We start from the raw sequence: 18731 nt of genomic DNA, 5'->3' as shown, positions 1-18731 counted from the left end.
GGGTGGCTCGAGCCAGACCTGCGTCCCGGGCAGCGGGGGCGCGACGCATGCATGGCTCCACCCTGGGCGTGTGGCACCTGATTGCAGCTCTAAGGGGCGCCGCATGGCCAGGCGCATGGAGCCCCTTGCAGCTGCTATCAGGCACCCCCCATAGGTTGGCACCTCGGGCAGCTGCCGGCTAGCGCACACCCCCCCCTTAATCTGGCCCTGGCAACAGGTTCAGGAGAGGCTCCTGAGAACTTGGCTAGTTATTTAGTATCTGCAGTCCTGTCACTTCACAAGGAGGTAAACACCAGGCCTGTAGATAACAAAACGAAACAGAATTTTGTTGAAAAAAATGTGTATTGTGCCTTATCTCATGTACCTGCACAACCATTACTTCCCTATCTGGCAGCAAAACTAGCTGGGCCATTGCCAAAGGCAGTGTTTAGCAAAAGAACAACACAAGCCTGTGAAAAGCATGCATAAGTGCTCATATTCACCGCACTTGAAAAAAACTCAAATCAAAATAGTATTCAAGCTGTTCATGACTCTGGAAGAATTGGATAGCTGCAGAGTGTTGCAAAGAGCACTGCAAAAGGAATTCTTACCTGAGCTTGGGCTCGAGCTGCCCACCCATCAAAAATTGTGGTCAATAATTTGTTATACAGGCAGTCCCCGAGTTACGCGGATCCGACTTATGTCGGATCCGCACTTACGAACGGGGCTTTTCTCACCCCGGAACTCGCGGGCGGCGGGACCACCCAGATGCTCAATGGTCCCGCAACCGCGTCCTCCATGGTGAAAAAAGCTGCTCCGGGTGTCCCTGGTCTGCTAGGGGGGTCCCCAGCAGACCAGGGACATCCCGAGCAGACCAGGGACACCCGGAGCAAAGCCTTGGAGGCAGCGGGGTCCCGCGCCTCTGCGGCTTTGCTCCAGGTCTCCCTGGTCTGCTGGGGGGGGGGGGCGCAACTAGTGCCCCCCCCCAGCAGACCAGGCTTTTGTTGTGGACGCCTGGGGTAGAGCAGCTAGGGTGCTGCCGGGTTGGTCCTGGGGGGACCTACCCGGCAGTGCCCCAGCTGTTCTGTCCCAGGCTCCAGATTCAGCCGCCGTTGAAACTGATCAGTGGCTGATTCCAGGAAGCTGGGGGCAGAGCAACTCTGCCTCGGGCTTCCTGTAGTCAGCCGCTGGTCAGTTTCAGAAGCAGCAGCTGAATCTGGGGCCAGTTCTGAGTTACATACAAATTCAACTTAAGAACAAACCTATAGTCCCTATCTTGTACGTAACCCGGGGACTGCCTATAGTAAAAAAGAAACCATCCACGTAGCTTTGGTATTGGAGTTTACCTCCTCCTCCCACCCCCTGCCAATGTGCTAAAATACTCGATAATGAAACTTTATTTTATTTTATGGTGCGTCATGGGAGATGCAGTCTGACCATGGAGCCTGGCCTGTAAAAGTGGATGGGAGGGTGAGTCACACAAACCACAACTCCCATGAAAGAGCAGCATCGGTATTTCCAAACTAAAATACTTCATTTTTTTTACCCAAAAATTTCCACTGAAAAATCAATTTTTTTCCTGAACCCCCCCCCCCCACACACACACACATTTTGGCTAATTCTAGTCTTGATACAAGGAGTTAAAAGGTGCTGTGAAAGGCCTGGGAGGGACAAACACTATCAAGTACCAGGAAGAAGAGTCTGCAGTAAAGGAAGGTGCCAGGGAGGACCATGGAGAAGTGGCTTAGAAATTGTAGTTGTCACACAGCAGATGCTGGGGACATTACAGGCAGCTGTCATCACATGGTGCCTAGGCTGAAATCTGGAGTAGAGGGCAGGCCTAGGTTCTCCCTGCTGCCCTCATCAACTCCCTATTCCCCATGGGAGAGTTGATCCAGAGAGTGGGATGCATCATAGCAGAAGGACTAATTTGGAAAAGGGTCTGTCCCGTTCCTGAATTATTTAGAGAGGCAGCAGAGACTATGGGGTTTGGTCTCTCTTTCCCCCATGCTGGCCAATGATGAAAGTGGCTAATAAATGGCAAGTTTGTGCCCCTGGGAAAGCATCTAAACTGAGGGTTGCCATGAGCCTCTGAGATGAGCAGTCTACCCGAAAGCATGGAACCCGCCGAGGCAGAGAAGGAGGTTTGTCACAATTGGCAATGGAGCTGCCCGTCCCCTTCCACTCTCACTGAGGACAAAAGAAAATCCCACATTAGCAATATTTTATGTAGAAGTGTGGTGCTGCAAACCTCTTCCTCCTCCTCCATCATTTCATCCTACTTTGCCGTACACATTTAAAATCGGTTTGTGAGTTACAATGTTGGCTTGACATCACTCACTGTCCTGCTGCCTCTGCGGGTTAAGAATAGCTGTAACTTCAAGCATCAAACACAGACGCACATTCTAAAGCCTTGAACCCAGTGGTCAGACTGAAAGCTCTTGATTCTGTGTAGAATTTTCTCTGCTTGGATTGCTTAATCGATGCTCCCTCTTTGCTTCATCATCAGATATAAATCAAGCTTCTAACAAATAGCTTGTCTTTGCCAAGTAGACTGAAGAGTTCCATGCAGTTGTCTCAGCTGAGTGGCTACACTTCTTGTGCTTCCTCCTTTCCTGTGGAGAGTCTTTCAACTTAGCAGAAGTGTCAGCCTAGAGAGGGCTAATCAGGATGGCTTGTTTGGAGGAATATGTCAAAACCAAGGTGTTAAACCCTGTTCATTATGGATCATTGTGACTGAACTGGCATAAATTAAGTATTATTATTACTTTCTGCTAGGAGGTGCAAACATACTTAGTACATCTACACAGCACATTTATGTTGGCGGTGTACATGCATGGGCAGTCCCCACAGCCAGAGCCTGTAGAGATACAAAATTGATATGCAAATCCACATCTGCATCTGCATGGATATCCATGGATATCTGCAGATTTGCAGAGTTCTAAATACAAAATCTGCATCTGCATTCTTAGCTGCAAAAATGAGTCAGGGATATCTGTACCCATATCCGTGGATGTGGAAACCGGTGGATATAAAGCAGATATCTCTGGATTTGCAGGGCTCCACCCATAGCATAACTACAGCTAGCAGCATAGATGGTGAGGTGCTGCCTGGGCAAGTAAAGATGCACCTGAAGTGTATGGGTATGTTCCTGGATGTATGTTGTACATGGCTCCCTATTCGCCCAAGACATGTCCCCTCAACTCCATTGCTATTGTTAGCCGTGTAGCATCCCACTGCTGAAGCCACTGCCATGGGGAGAGTCCAGGAGCTGGGAAAGGCTCTGGCAGAGGGAGGCAGTAGGGAAAAATTCCACCAGCTTACTCCTCCTCTTCCTGCTTCTTTCTCCCTCTCTGCCCCTGGCCTGTCCTCACTGCATTGAGCGGCTCTGACAGCAGGGAGCTGAAGAAGTCTTTTCCCTACTGACTCCCCACTGCCCGAGTCTTTCACTGGCATGGATACCTATACACCACAATGTGGACGCAGTTTGCTTTTCACAGTGGTATGTCACTATACGTGCCTTATTCCCCATCAACATGTGTGTGCAGTGGAGACGTAACCATAGAACACCTCCATACCTGTCCGTAACAGGGTATAGGCTCTTGAGTACAGCTTGGACCTCCCTGGTCTGGCACCCTCAGGACCTGACTGGTCCTGGATGAGGGATTTTGCCAGACCAGAGAAGGTCATATCTGACCCCTTTGGTACTGTTCCCCTCAGCCCTGGCCTGGCCACCTGGCTGGCTGCCCTCCACCTCCCTGCCCCCACTGCTGCCAGCTCCCCTGCCCTGCCAGTCCTCCTCCCCGACCACTTCCCTGCCATGCTGGGCAGCCCAGCTCCAGCCTAGCTCCCAGCGTGCTGGGCTTCTGGCCCAGCTGGCAGCTTCCAGCCAGCAGCTTGCTGCTCTGCTGGCCCACAGGGCTCCCAGTTGCCAGCCCTCTAAGAGGACTCTGGTCCTGGAACATCTGTGGTCTTGCTGGATCACGGATGTTGCCAGACCAAAGAGTCCTGGTTGAGAGAGGTTCAACTTGTATTATTTTTCCTGGAATCCTTTAGACAAACTGTTACATTCATGGCAAATCTCCATTACTTGGACTCGCTATGACTGCAAGGCTTGTATGACTGGGGCTTTTGGCTATGCTGAGCAGCCCCAGCCCCATTGACATCAGGTGAAGCTGTGAGTGCTCAGCGCTTCTGAAAAGTGCTTTCTTACAGGGGATAGGCTCCGTTTGTACAAAGCCTTCACTACAGAGCAGCACGCAGCCACCCCAGCCCTGTGGGAGCCCAGAAGATGCTGAATCTCTTTAAAGCACCTGATATGTGGGTGGTGGATCAGTGCAGACTGGTCTGGCCTTGGAGCGCAGTCCTATGCTGTGTGCTTGTGGGGAGGGCACGCAAGGGACAGCCATGGTCCCAGCTCCTCCTCCCCCTTCCCTGCATATTTCAGCGGGTGAGGGGCTGCTCAGAGGGGAAAGGAAGACTAAGCAGCCCCTGCTCACAGGGAGTGCTGTTGTAATCTGACTTTGCACAGGCCATGTCAGGGTCGGAGTGATTCTTCTGCTATTCAGCAAGGACAGGTCTGTCCCTGTAAATACTGTCTGGAGTTAGGAGCAAGCATGTGGGTCCAAATTTCTTCCCGAAGTACAGGTGCCCATTTCCTATTGACTGCAGGAGGGAATGTGAAGGGAAAATTTGGCCCCTTTGAGAAGCTACATTCCGGTTTAAATTTGCTGTCTGCTTCGTCCATGGAGCTTCTCTCCCCTTGTGGTCCGCACAAGGGCCACAGACAATCACAGTTCCTGGGTTGCTGCCACTCTGTGTCCCACAGGGGGCTCAGACGTGATATTTTAACCCTGTACACTTGCCTTCAAGGCAGGGGCAGCAATATTGCACTGGCCCAAGGATTGTGAATGTGTGCTCCCCTCTTGCATGAAGAAGCTGGGCAAGGCATTTCATTTCCAACAGGCACATTCTCTGTCTGTAACAGGATGCTGATCATCTCACCCCCCAACACACCTGCCAGAGGACCCCCAGTGCTTTAGAAGGGAGTTCAGGGAATTGTAGTTCCCCAGAGGGGAACAGCGAGGTAAAAACCCTTAGCAGAGGGAGCATGTGGTTGGGAAGGACCATGTGATTCAGGTGACTGCAGATTATTTGCTCCTTGTTAATAAGTAACATCCTTCTACATTGGGATGGGCAATGAGGGTACATCTACATTGTACCTGGAGCTCGAAATAAGCTAAACAACTTGCCAAATTATGAAATAGAATGCTATTCCAAAACATCCCTTACTCCTCGTGGAACGAAGTTTACCGGGACATGAGAATAGCGAGTCCATTATATTCCAAATAATAGGCTTGCTCAAAAGACGTGGAATAGCTAATTCGGGATCCTTCTGGTATCCCAAAATAGCTCTGCAATGTAGACATGGCCTATGTGGCCCGCAGGCTCGACGCCAGGGTTAGCCCCTGGTGAGCTGCCAGATACTTTATTTACCTGAGTGTCTGCAGGTATGGCCACTTGCAGCTCCCATTGTCTGCAGTTTGCTGTTTCTGACCAATGGGAGTGGGCACGGACCAGGACACCACTTTTTGTACCTCCCATTGGCTGGGAACGGTGATCCATGGCCAACGGGAGCTATGAGCAGCCATATATGCAGATGCACTGGTAAATAAAGGGTCTGGCAGGCTACCAGAGGCTAAACCTGGCAAAGAGCATCTGGTCCATGGATCGCTTATTACCCACTCCTGCGCTACAGCTAAGTAACACTTCCGAAAATGTTGTTTGCCAGTACACGTGCAGAAAGTGTCTCAAATAGGGCATGAAAACAAAGATAAGTCATTTTTATTTGAGAAAATATTCACTGTATTTATCTCTATAATTAATATTCATATATGTTATATATAGGAAACTTGAATTATCATTGTTTGCTTTCATGCACCACTTGAATCAACTGTTTCCAAATTTTCTAGTGAACCAATTTACTGTAAGGAACTATTATGGCAGCAGTGATTTCTAAGCAAATAATGGACAGCATCCATGGGAAGCAAATTTTGAGTTTGTCAGCATGAGAACTGACACCTTAATTGTGATGGCAGAAGTTATGCTCATTAACTCAGGGAACATAATCAATCCCGTGTGATGTAAGTGGCTATTTCAAAATAGCTCTGATTTTGAATGTTAAATATTTTCAGCAAACCTCTTTTAGAAATAAGATACAGATCAAGAATTATTCATAGAAATGTTTGGGCAATTTATTCTGAGTAATGGAGATTTAAAAAAAAGTTCTATTTGGGGATATTTCGGGAAGAGAAAAAAGAGGGGGAAATCATCAGAAAAATTACTCAATAAAATAGCTCACTCAGCCCTAAATGGGACTTCCCAGAACTTGAACATTTTTTAATCTAATCTGATTTTTGGGTGACAGTCTGTCAAACTACTTTTCATAAATCTCAGAGAGTGCAGAGACTGCTTAGCCATTTGTCATATTACCACTTTAACGTAAGTATATTGTGTTATCTTCTCCATTACCTTCCTTCAGTGTTTCTCCAGCCTGATGTGGTTTTCTGATGTATATTCCATTTTAGTTTCTGAAGGCATAAAATACAGGTGGGAGAGACAGGGGAGTCTGAAAAAGTAAGGCCCTAATCCTATAATTAACAGGACAACTCATATAGTTATAATGAAATACATATGTTAAAGTACTAAAGAAGTAATATAGGACTACACAACTAACAAGCAGCCAACAACTGAAATATAGTTTGTATTTTCTTTAGCATTCAGCATGTGATCATAATTGCACAATTTTGTAACATTTCATTCCTGGTCTCCTTAGTCTTAATTATTCTTATTTTAATATAGTTTGTGTCTTTGGTTTGAGCCTCTCTCAGTTGAAGTGATGTCAGTCCTCTTTAAATCGTTCAGAAAGTCGATTTCTCTTAAAAGAAAACAAGTTTAAAATGAATTCTGAGAGCCATGGTTTAAATAATTCATACTGAGCCAAACCTCATTGAAGTCACTTTCCACTGAATTTAGTGGACTTTGAATCAGGCCTGTTGGTCAGTCATATTGGGCATACCAGTATGGCAATGTAATATTGAAACTAGTCACCACAGCGCCACCCAACCAGTATTGTCCATGGCCTGGACATCATTTGTTGTTATTTCCAGGAACAAAGTCACATGTGTTGGCAATGCCCCTGCCTTGATGTTATGTGAGAAAAGGGAAGCCGATCTTGTGCCCTGAATATCCTGGTACGTGACAGTCACTGAAGTTAGCAGGACTTGCTCAGTCCATTGTCACTGCAGTGTTTTTATGGAAAGTGCCAACATTAACAAGATTTTAAACTGAAGGCAACTTTAGAACGTCACCTGAGCCTGGTAGAGAAATGTGTGCTTCAGCAGCTGTGCAATAATATAGAGTATGCAGCAAATTGTTGATGGATCTGTAATGCAACACAAATCCCAAAGGTGCTGAGGCAAATGTGTGCTGCTGCAATCAACAAGGAAGGACACCAGAAGTGATTAACTGTCATTTAGGACATCAGGAGTTTGGGAGACCTCCAGGTAGACTCTCCTAAAACTAGAGCGACATAATTTTAAGCGCCTACTTAATTCTTTCATTCTGATTTACTACCCTAAGTGACAAACCCATAGTCATCAAAACCTAGTGCATGGTTTCCAATAATGGTACCGCCAGAGCTAAAGTGAACAACATTATCCGGGCCAGACTCATCTCTATGTATGTTGCTGTTAACTCCATTGATTTGTAGTTGATCTCCATCAGTTCTCAATGTAATACCCCTGCAAGTTCTATCAGGCCATTGACTCAGAAAATTGGAAAACGCTGATGCTGTCCCTGCCACCCATGAACATTATGTGTAACTTATTTATCCGACATTGTTCTCATTTTTTTAAACTGAACCCATTAAGGTCCTGATTGATCCAAAGCCCAATGGAGTCAAAGAGAGCCCTTTCTGAGAAGGAGGTTGGTCTTGTAGTTGAGGTATTTGGTATTCAGGAGATCTTTACTTTCCAACTCTGCCACAGCATTCCATTGTCACTTTGGGCAAGTCTCTTAATGGGATACTAATTTGTTGTATGCCTTGCCTCCTTAGATTGCAAGATTTTGAAGCAGGGATTATCTCGTTTTACGTGTCTGTACAGTGTCTGACTCAGTGGGGCACTGAACTCAGTGGAGCGCTGATCTCTGCCCCATGTTGTTACATATGGGCTGCTATTGTATGACCCTGATAATAATAGTTTTGATCTGTTCAGCTTCCAATAGTTCTCTTGAGATGAAAGCCCCAATGTCTCATTAACAGTCTTCTGAACCATCCAGTCCCCTCAACAATTTGTAATTTTTTTTAAATATGTGTTTTTGAACATGATGATCTGCGTGGATGAATGAAACTGCAAAACTTGTGGTAGTGTTCATAAAACAGTTGCAAGCAGAAAATATTTTCCACTTATTGAGACCAAAAATACTGAGTTAATGTACCAAAAATCAACATTCATTTAAAGAAAATAAAGCAGCTCTTGAGTGATCATTCTGAAAATTTTAATGCTGTTTTGCAGTTATCTGTGTTTGATGATTCATGTCTGAAATATCATTTCCCACTTTCCCTTAAAAATGCTTGATACAGTTTAAAAATAAGATACCTTTTTAGATTGCTTTTTAGTTTGAGAGTTTTTTTTAGCTCTTAATAAGATGCTCCAGCTGGTGTGTTATTTCAGATAAGAGCACACATGAGATGGTCAGGGAAACTCAGCAGTCTCTTTATATCAGTGCTCATCCAAGTCACCCAGATAGCCACAATAATCTACCTTTGTTTCCAAATCTATTGTTAAAAGTAGAGAACAGAATTGGTAGACAAAGAAACTCATACTCAGGCAAGAAATCCCTGCCAATGCTTTTAACAAAGAGCTCCCGCAAAAATGTTTCCTCTAACATTGTGCTGAGTCTTGTGCCCAAGGAGAGGACAGTGAACGGGAGAAGCGAGGAATATACTCATTTGTTTTCCCATTTTAGCAAAAATGCTCTCTCATTATCACAACAGAGGAAGAGGGCAGGCAATACCACTTGTCAAAGAAGCTTATATTTAGCTTTTATCATTTGCTGGGAGTATTTGTGTTTGCTTCCTGGAAAACACATAGGCTGAACTGGCAGTGCTAAATAATAGCATTCTGCCATGGGTGCATGTGTCTATAAATGGTGGTGCCTGCAGTGTACTTGCCTGCCTTTGGTGAGTTCTGACTTTTAAATGTTACTGTGTTATTTGGCTTTGTTATCTTAATTGGAGAGAGCAGACACTCTTTGATCTGCATAATTGATCCTTTATTCTTAAGTATGCAGATTTTCAGACTCCTTGTAGCCTCGCATATGATTTTTCCATGTATGGTAAGAATAGAATGCAGTAATCTCACTGTGCCGTATGACACCGTGAAGCTGGTAGATAAGATTCTATTAATATTAAAAGAAAATATTCTGTCACCTGCCTACATCCCTGGGAGCTGAGAATTTGGTTCACCATTGTGTGTGCCTGGATGTGCTACATTGGCAACCAGGATGGAGATAAGATCATTTGCCTTGTACTGAGCTTTAGTCACTAAGGTCTCATTTCAACAAAGTTCATAAGCATGCATTTAGTTTTAAGCACGTAGGTAGCCCAAGTGAAATCAATGTGTGAAATTTTGACCCTATTGAAATCAACAGCAAAACACCCCTGGACTTCAACACGGTTTAGAGGGGAATGAAATATTTTTGATGGAAGTGTTCTGTTGGAAAATGCAGTTTTGTCAAAATCTAAACATTGTGTGGCAATATGTTGATTTTAATGACATTTTTAATATAAAATGTCAAAAAGAATCATTTTGACTTTCTTATATTTCAGTGCTGTCAAAACATTTGGTTTTGAATAGGTAAAAGATGCAGTTTTGCGTTAGCATTTTATTCCATTTTGCTTTGCTGTATAATATGTATGATATGGTAATACATTTTGATAATATTAAAATGTTTTTACTTTTTCAAAATGAAATGTTGCAGTATTATCAAAGTGAAACCATTTGACTTTATCAAAACACTTTGATGTTTCCAAATCAGATTTTTTCAGAGTTTCTATTGCACACACATACAAATGAAATTTCAAGTTATTGTTCTAATCTGGAATATAAGCAAATGCTGAAATATCAGAATTTGTCATGTGGGTAGTGTGACAGGGTGGACTAGGTCTGGATGCTCCCTGATAGGCTACGTCTAGAATATATACCTCTGTCGCCAGAGGCATGTAGATGAGGCTACCAGGCATAGGAAAATGAAGCGGCGATTTAAATAATCACCACTTCATTTAAATTTACATGGCTGCCGCGTTGAGCCGATCAGCTGTTTGTCGGCTCAGCGCGGTAGTCTGAAACGCACGGGTGTCGACATCAAAGGCATTTATCGACCACCCAGGTAAACCTCATTCCAGGAGGCATACCTGGGTGGTCGACAAATGCCTTTGATGTTGACACCCGCGCGTCCAGACTACCGCGCTGAGCCGACAAACAGCTGATCGGCTCAGCGCGGTAGCCATGTAAATTTAAATAAAGCGGTGATTATTTAAATCGACGCTTCATTTTCCTATGCCTGGTAGCCTCATCTACATGCCTCTGGCGACAGAGGCATGTAGTCTACATGTAGCCATAGAGTCCCTGAATTCTTGCCTTACTCTACCCCAGAAAAGGGAAGAGGGAAAGACCTCCATGAGGCCTACAGTGACTGTAGGGAAGCAGCCAGAAGGGCTGTTGGAGTGACCAATCAGGGGCTAAAAGGGACACACAAAAGGAAGCAGCAGAAGCAGGCAGCTCAGTTGCTGCCTAGAGCTTGAAGGGGGAGAACTGGGTGCATGGCTGCTGAAGATGGGGTGCCTGGATGTTTGAGAAGCAGGACCATGGACTGGTCAGTGCAGGCAGGCTGAACCAAGAAGAATTTAGCCAGTCCAGGTGATGATACCATGATTGGCCTTGCTTGTCTGGTTGAAGTCTGAGCCCAGGCAAGGACATGAAGTAGGGTAAGGAGAAGGGACTCTGTTGGGCTGTTAATGAAGTCAGTGCTTCTGAGGAGTAAACCTTAGTACTACCGTCCACACCAGGCCTCTGAGCAAGAACTAGAGACTATAAACCACAGAAGGAAGGGCAGTGTGTGTGTAACTCAGCCTGAAGGCTAAGTCACTGGAGACCCACCAAAAGATCCAGCAGCCAGGAGGCATTTATGAGAATTGGGTGCTGTTCTATTGTAAGAACAGAAATAAGAGCAGGCTTATAACTGACCTGAAAGGAGGTGCCTGTGAAGATGGGTGCTGCTCCATTCAAAGCTGAGTAATTAGGCCTCAGTTGGAGTATTGTGTACAGTTCTGGGCACCGCATTTCAAGAAAGTTGTGGAGAAACTGAAGAAGGTCCAGAGAAGAGCAACAAGAATGATTAAAGGTTTAGAGAACATGACCTATGATGGAAGACTTGAAGAATTGGGCTTGTTTAGTTTAGAAAAGAGAAGTTTGAGAGTGGACATAACAGTTTTCTAGTATCTAAAAAGGTGTTATAAGGAGGAAAGAGAAAAAAATGTTCTCCTTGGCCTCTGAGGAAAGAACAAGAAGCAATGGGCTTACACTGCAGCAAAGGAGGTTTAGGTTGGATATTAGGGAAAACTTTCTAACTGTCAGGGTAGTTAAACACTGGAATAAATTGCTTAGGAAGCTTGTGGAATCTCCATCACTGGGGATATTTAAAAGCAGACATCTATCAGGGATGATCTAAATGGTGCTTGGTCCTTCCGTGAGGGCAGGGGACTGAACTCAATGACCTTTAGTGTTCTATGATTCTGTGATTGCAGTTACTTATCAGCCAGAGAGTAGATGCTTAAGAGAGGCAAGTGCCGATACCATTGCAGTTGGAAATTCCATTTCCAACCAGTTCTAACTGCGGTTAAGGTTCAGCCCAATGTACATACTTAATGTCTCAAAGCATGTGTTTAAGTGCTTTGTGAAATTGGGACAAAGCATTCTAATATCTGCCCACAATCCCTCACAATTCAGCCCATGATGACACAGATGCCAATGATCAAAAACAATACATTGTTTCTTAAATCAGTCCTGCAGAAGGTAGTGCCCAGTTTTAGTTACTCCTTCTCAGAGATGCTCTCACTTTCATTTTTGATTGACAAAAGAGTTTTAAAATGGAAGCTTAGATTTTGTAGAAAATGTTGTGTTCTTTTTGTTACAAGGAGTCTGATATTGCTTAGGAATATTAGGCGTGACTTGTTCATTTTTATATTGCTGCCTGACCAAATAAATAGAGTTTAATCAGAGGAGGCTATAAAAGGAGGTTGAGGAAGAACCTAACTGACTGGCACCATTTTATTTAGGGTATTTTTCTCTTCCCAAGGCTAGGGCTGAGGTCAAAAGGCCCTGAGGGATTAAAAAGGTGCCAAGGCAGACAGGGAAGGGGGAAGAGGTCAGCTTAGTTAGTGACTCACAGGAACACAGAGCCAGCATGCACTGAGGCAGACACATACACCGACTGACTTGAGAACCAGGGCTTGAAGCTCGCTAGTTTTAACCTCATGCCCAGAGATGCAGGGACAGCATGGCTAACTTGGGTCCACCTACAGCATGAGAAGAATGCCATGTGTAAGTAAGACAAGAGGCATATAGTTCTTTGTTGTTTCTAATTCCAATTCTCTGTACCATTTGGGTAGAGTGAGTTACGCTCGGATTTGGAGAAACTGCTTCTGTGTCACTGCGTATGATTACTGACCACAGGCTCCTGAAGGAGAGCTTGGGCCGAGTCCAAGCTCCGTTCAGCCTGCTGGGTAACACACCTGGCAGCCAGGGAGCTGTAACCTGGAGACCTCGTCAGTGAGTAGTTGCATTGTGGTGATGCAAGTGGGCTGGTACGGTCTGGAATGCCATATAACAGCAAGTTATTTTTAGCCAGTACCACGTACCAGAAAGACTCCCTGCTGATCACTCCCAATCCTACACTGAGCTGCCTGTGAACAGAGCTTGGGTCGGGGGGTACAGCTGGGAGCGCTATGGCAGCTGGGGAAGCTGCTGTCATTCTGCTCCCTTCCCCACCACTCTTCCCAATGAGAAAAGGAGCAGAACTGCCAGCCCTACGCTGTATACAGAAACACAGCAGCTCTGTGGAAGGGGGCAGGGAATGCCAGTGCCAGTTCTGCTCCTTTCCCCTCTGGGAGGGGCAGCAGGGAAAGGAGAAGAACTGCCAGCAGCTCTTCTGGCTGCAGTACTGCCCCCAGCTCCAGTAACGTGGGGTGGAGAGTGGAGGAGAAGAGCATGAGGGTCCTGGGCTGGGGACACATGGGGGGCTCACTTGCCCCCTCCCCCCCTTAGCTGGTATGTCCTCCCCTGCTGTACCGGCAAGACATTTTGTTTACTTGTATCACTGATCCCACCCCAGGGAGAAGTGGGGGCCTGGACTCATCCCTGGACAGGGCTGCACTCAGGAGACCAGACAAGGGTCTTAGGCGGGACAGCCTGCCGAGGGCCCTGTGACACCTTTCATCTCCTTCCCTCAGAAAATAGCTTGGCTATGGCTAAGTCACACTTGAAAGGCTCGTCTGCGTCACGAGATGCTGCGCCGCAAGCCAGGGTGTGAATCTGTGTTCTCACCCGTTTGCCGCTCACAGCAACGCGGGGGGAGGGGAGGGTGGAACAAGTTGTGTAGTGGGGGGGAAAGGGTGCCGAGAACCATTGAACTAAACTGTAAATCCTGTTTATGATGGAAACCACTGCACGCCAGGGGGTGCAGCAGCCCCTCCAGCAGCCCTCGTTCCAGTCCCAGTGCCACAACAAACATCCCCTGTGGACGCTGCTACAGCACAATGAAAGTGCTGGAATGCAGCTTAGCAGGCTGCTGTCTCAAAGTGGAAGGCCAAGCGGCACAGTGGCACTTTCGTGGTACTCTAGCAGTGTCCTCAAAGGAGCTAATGCGCAGCAAGCCGGTATGCTGTGGAATCACTCCCTGCCTTGCCACATAGTGACTTGCCAGGTAATTATGCTATTGGCGCTGGTACATTGCATCACAGACATACATATATAGACCCTTTCCCCTGCCCTTTTAGTCACACTTATTCAAGCAGGCTTGTTTCCCAGGGGCACAGTGTAGCAACAAGAGCATTTTACCTGCTAATTATGGATACCTGTTTGAAATCCTCAGTGAAGCGCTATCCTATTGTTTTAATGGTGACCATTTGGGGGAATGTTTCTCCCCTTACACCACTTTTACATTATTGTAATTCTCTTGGCTTCAGTGGAATGATTCCTGATTGCCACTTACAGGTGAATTGGGCCCTACATTTTTATAAGTGAGAAGTGCCACTTCATTTTGTCTTTGGAACGCTGAACTCCTGTGTGCTTGGCGTAAGATAATACATTTAAAACGTGTGTACTTGTTTCCTGAAATATTTGAATTATCAGGAGTTTTACACGCACAGACTCCTAAGATTACTGTATTCTAATGGGGCTGGCTGTGGTGTAATAGTCACTTCCCGCTGTTTGATGGGAACTTTTCATGTGCAGGCTGTGCAGGTAAGATCAGAAAGCTGCCAGCACTGTTATAATGGACCTTGAAATTCTACTAAGAATGGGAGGAGGATCGGATCAGAGGGACAGCAGGATTTGGAAAATATTTTTAAACTACCATAACTGCAAACAAACACCCTAGCAGTTAGAAACATAAGTGAATGTTTCTATTTACAGTGCATAGGTTCTAGTAGTTAAAGTATAGGTTTGGGAGCTAAGAGATCTGTCTTCTATGCCTGGCTCTGCCACTGGGGGTTGATTCCAAATACAGCAAAGGTCAAAAATATATGTGTAAAAAAGCTTTAGATTTTCAATAATAGCATGAGATATGGTCATATCCTCCAGCATGAAAAAGAATAATCACTTTTTGATTTTTAGATAAGATCTTTATGAAAACCTGCTCAGAATTTCAACAGTGACAGATCAGAGTTAAATGAAAAAGTATATGAAGGGCATGTCACATTCAGAGTCTGAAATTGGTTGTAGAGGAGAGGTAAGATAGTATAGGTTGGGGGTGATAAAGATAAGAAAGAACAAAGGCCAGCAAGGATGTAATCGTTACTAAAGAGATAAAAAAAATGTGCCCATGTAACACACCCAGAAGATTTCTATTAAAATGTAATATCAGAGATGAAAGCCCAACTGGTGCCTCCATTTCCATGTGTGCCATTTTTGCACACATAGCTTTTGTGCAGTATGCTTTGTACACACAAAACCTGTATGCACAACCCCCCCTTGCTGTATCCAGTTGAGTGTGAATGGTTTAGCACATGTACATATTACAACACGGGTATACTTAGCTGATAGGCACACAGAAAGGTTACGCATGGAAAACTGGAGGCTAGGCTGAGCACTCTTGGGAAACTGGACCCTGATTATCCATCGTTATGTCCTAATTGCTTATATTTACATTCACTCCCATGAACAACATCACAAGTATCATCACCATATGCCCCATATTTACACAGTACTAAGGATCCATTCTAGTATTTAGCCTTGTGCTTGTACTTTACAAAATTTTAATTAACGTTCCTTAATTATCTTTGTTCAATACCTACTGAGCTATGTCCTAGCGTCTGAGGTGGTTGTAACTTGGACTTGTTGGTTGGAGATATATTTCAAAGAATAGAAAGAGGAATCTTTTCTGTAATTTCACATCTTTGGATCTAATGACAATCGGGTATCTTAATGTCTGGCAAATTTCCAGGAAGGATGAAGACTTTTTGGGGAGACTGAATCTTTAACACTTTTCTGTGGGGGAAAGTGTTTACTAATACCAGACGTACCATCTGTAAATTGCCCTTAAGGATAAATATCTTCCTTTTTAAAGTTCATGGAGGTGTATGGATGAAAAATATTAATTATATTCTTAGCATTATCCACATTTAATTGCTCCTCGTTACAAGCAGTTCAGTGTCAGGCTTCTAGTCTGTGTTGTTGCTGTTGTTGTTTTAACCTTGAGTGACTAGTCAAAGTTTGGGGTCTTAAGTTTGTTCCAGTTCAAAGTTGAACTTGATGGAGTCTGGTATTTTCTTTGAAGCAGTTTTTTTATTGACCAAGAATGTACAAAGTCCTGTGTCTCTAAACACAGAAGGAATTAAATAGCAGGAGTTGCTCACGTGCTTTCAGCCTGCACACTGTCCCAAAACTCTCCCCCTGGTTTCTTCCAAAGTCAGACTCCCTGCTTTCAGCTACTCCTTTACGCTCCTGCTCTCTCTGAGATCAAATCAGACCTATATCAGTATAAAAATGTCACTCAGGGGTATGAAAAATCCACAGCCTGAGCGATGGAGTTATACCAACCAAAGCCCCTGTGTAGGCAGCGCTGTATCTAGTGCAGAATTTCTCCTGCTGACATACTGCCTCTTAGGCTATGTCTAGACTGCAAGCCTCTTTCGAAAGAGGCTCTTTCGAAAGAGAGCATCTAGACTGCACGTTGAACTTTCGAAAAAGCGGCTTGCTTTTTCGAAAGAAAGCATCTAGTGAGTCTGGATGCTCTCTTTTGAAGAAGCCCTATTTACATTGAAGAACGCCTTCTTTCGAAAGAGGAACTTTCGAAAGAAGGCGTTCTTCCTCGTGAAATGAGGTTTACCGCCATCGAAAGAAAAGCCGCGTTCTTTCGATTTAATTTCGAAAGAACGCGGCTTGAGTCTGGATGCAGGGGAAGTTTTTTCGGAAAAAGGCTACTTTTCCCGAAAAAACCCCTGAGTCTGGACACAGCCCCAGAGTGATGGATGAATGACACTGATGGGAGAAGCTCTCCTGTCCGCACAGTAGTATCTTCATTCTGTACATGAAGGCAAGCCATCCGTTTTTTCCCGGTTTTCAGTGTGTTCTTCCCTCCTACACATGTGCACCAGTCCACAATACCAGTCGAACCCTCCACCCACCTGGGGCTAGTTTGTGGAACAACTCTATTATGCTTTGCTTTAAGTGTGGCTCCTCAGTTGACTTTCTCAACTGTCTTAAATGGGGGAGACAGGGTGGATGAGGGGGGGCTCATTCACATTAGCTTGAGTGAGGTTTTTAACTCAGCCTGTGACAAGGTTCAGGGCATAGTGAGGGGGAAATACCTAAATTTGGGGGTGTTCAGATGGAGACTTTTGGTTCAGGCTCACCTCTAATTGTGATGCTTCCATTTATCTTGGAAGGGATGCAATTAGGGTATGTCTATACTTGCACCCTAGTTCGAACTAGGGATACAAATATAGGCATTCGAAATAGTCAATGAAGCGGGGATTTAAATATCCTGAGCTTCATTAGCATGATCTTGCTTCATTAGCATGATTTCAAAGCAAGGGGTTTGGTTCGAACTAACGCATCCTGGCGCACACTTTCACTTTCGAAACAGCTGTTGATCGGAGTAATGCGCTGGTGAGATCATGCTAATGAAGCATGGGATATTTAAATCCCTGCTTCACTGACTATTTCAAATGCTTACATTTACATCCCTAGTTCGAACTAGGGTGCAAGTGTAGACGTACCCTTACTGGCCCAGGAAAATAATTGTATAATTTTCAATTTTAATCAAAGTGTTCCTGACTGACTTCCGTGTCCAGACTCTATAAAGAAGCAGGCCTTCCGCCATTCTCCAAAGGATGGTAAATAAATAAACTACATTCGTATCAGGCCAGATTGGGATCTATCTATGTTGATTAGCACCGTACGCTAGAAAGTCACAGACTGTAATGGTGGTGTAATGATTAAATGGATCACAATTTGGCAGTTCATCCCCTATTTTCCTCTTTTATACACCTGGAAATTTAGTTGGGACTTGAGGAAGGAAACTTTCTTCACAATGATGAGATAGAAGCAATTCAGAGATTACCAGTGTTCATTATCATCATCTAAAATTAGTTAAGATTGAGAGAAAACCAGAAAGATTAGATTTTGTAATGATTTTGTCATTGAAAAATATATCAAATAAAATGAAGATCTAAAATTTAGGGCAGACTAAAACACCTACTAATTGTATCCTTGAACAAGGAATAGATGTTTGCTCAAATACCAGTAAATTAATTACGGAGAAAAGTAAGTGTACAAAATGTCCTGACATTACTGAATGTTCTGAGTTAAGATATTGTTATCAATGAAACTCTCCCCTTCTTTTTTCCATTTAAAATCTCTCTAGTATTGTCATTACACTCATGTATGTCACTAAGATACATTAAAATGTAGCATAGTTCTTAAAAGCTATTCAGTTCCTTCTCTGTAAGTGCAAGAAGAATGCTATTGTTAGTTCCGACATTGACAAAGTAATAGTGGTTTCTAAAAGCCTAACCATTCAACTTCGTCCTCTAGCTGGAGAAATTTACTGAAATGTGAAGAAAAGAAAGAGGATCCTTACAGCAGCTTGAAGAGATGTTGAAAGATAATTAGCATAAGAGAAAAACAAACAAAATTTTCCATTTAAAAAAAATTGGTGTCCAGTGTTAGTCGTATATTTTAATTCACATCTTTCATCTGCAGCATATGACACTACCTGCCTGTGTTTAGATAGTCATCCCTAGCACCATGCTCATAGGTCCTGACCCAAAATTCACTGAAGACAACATAGTAACTCCCATTGACGTCAGTGGGCTTTGGCCCAACTCCTTAATTTTTATTTTTGTTTTCCACATGTACGGAAGGCATGAGGTTGGCAGCAATTGGGATTTCCCAGTAGGGAATTGG

The sequence above is a fragment of the Pelodiscus sinensis genome, chromosome 2 (assembly GCF_052426305.1).
Source record: "Pelodiscus sinensis isolate ZL-2025 chromosome 2, ASM5242630v1, whole genome shotgun sequence".
Lineage (NCBI taxonomy): Eukaryota > Metazoa > Chordata > Testudines > Trionychidae > Pelodiscus > Pelodiscus sinensis.
The sequence above is the reverse complement of the archived record's forward strand: the minus strand, read 5'-3'. Positions refer to the sequence as shown.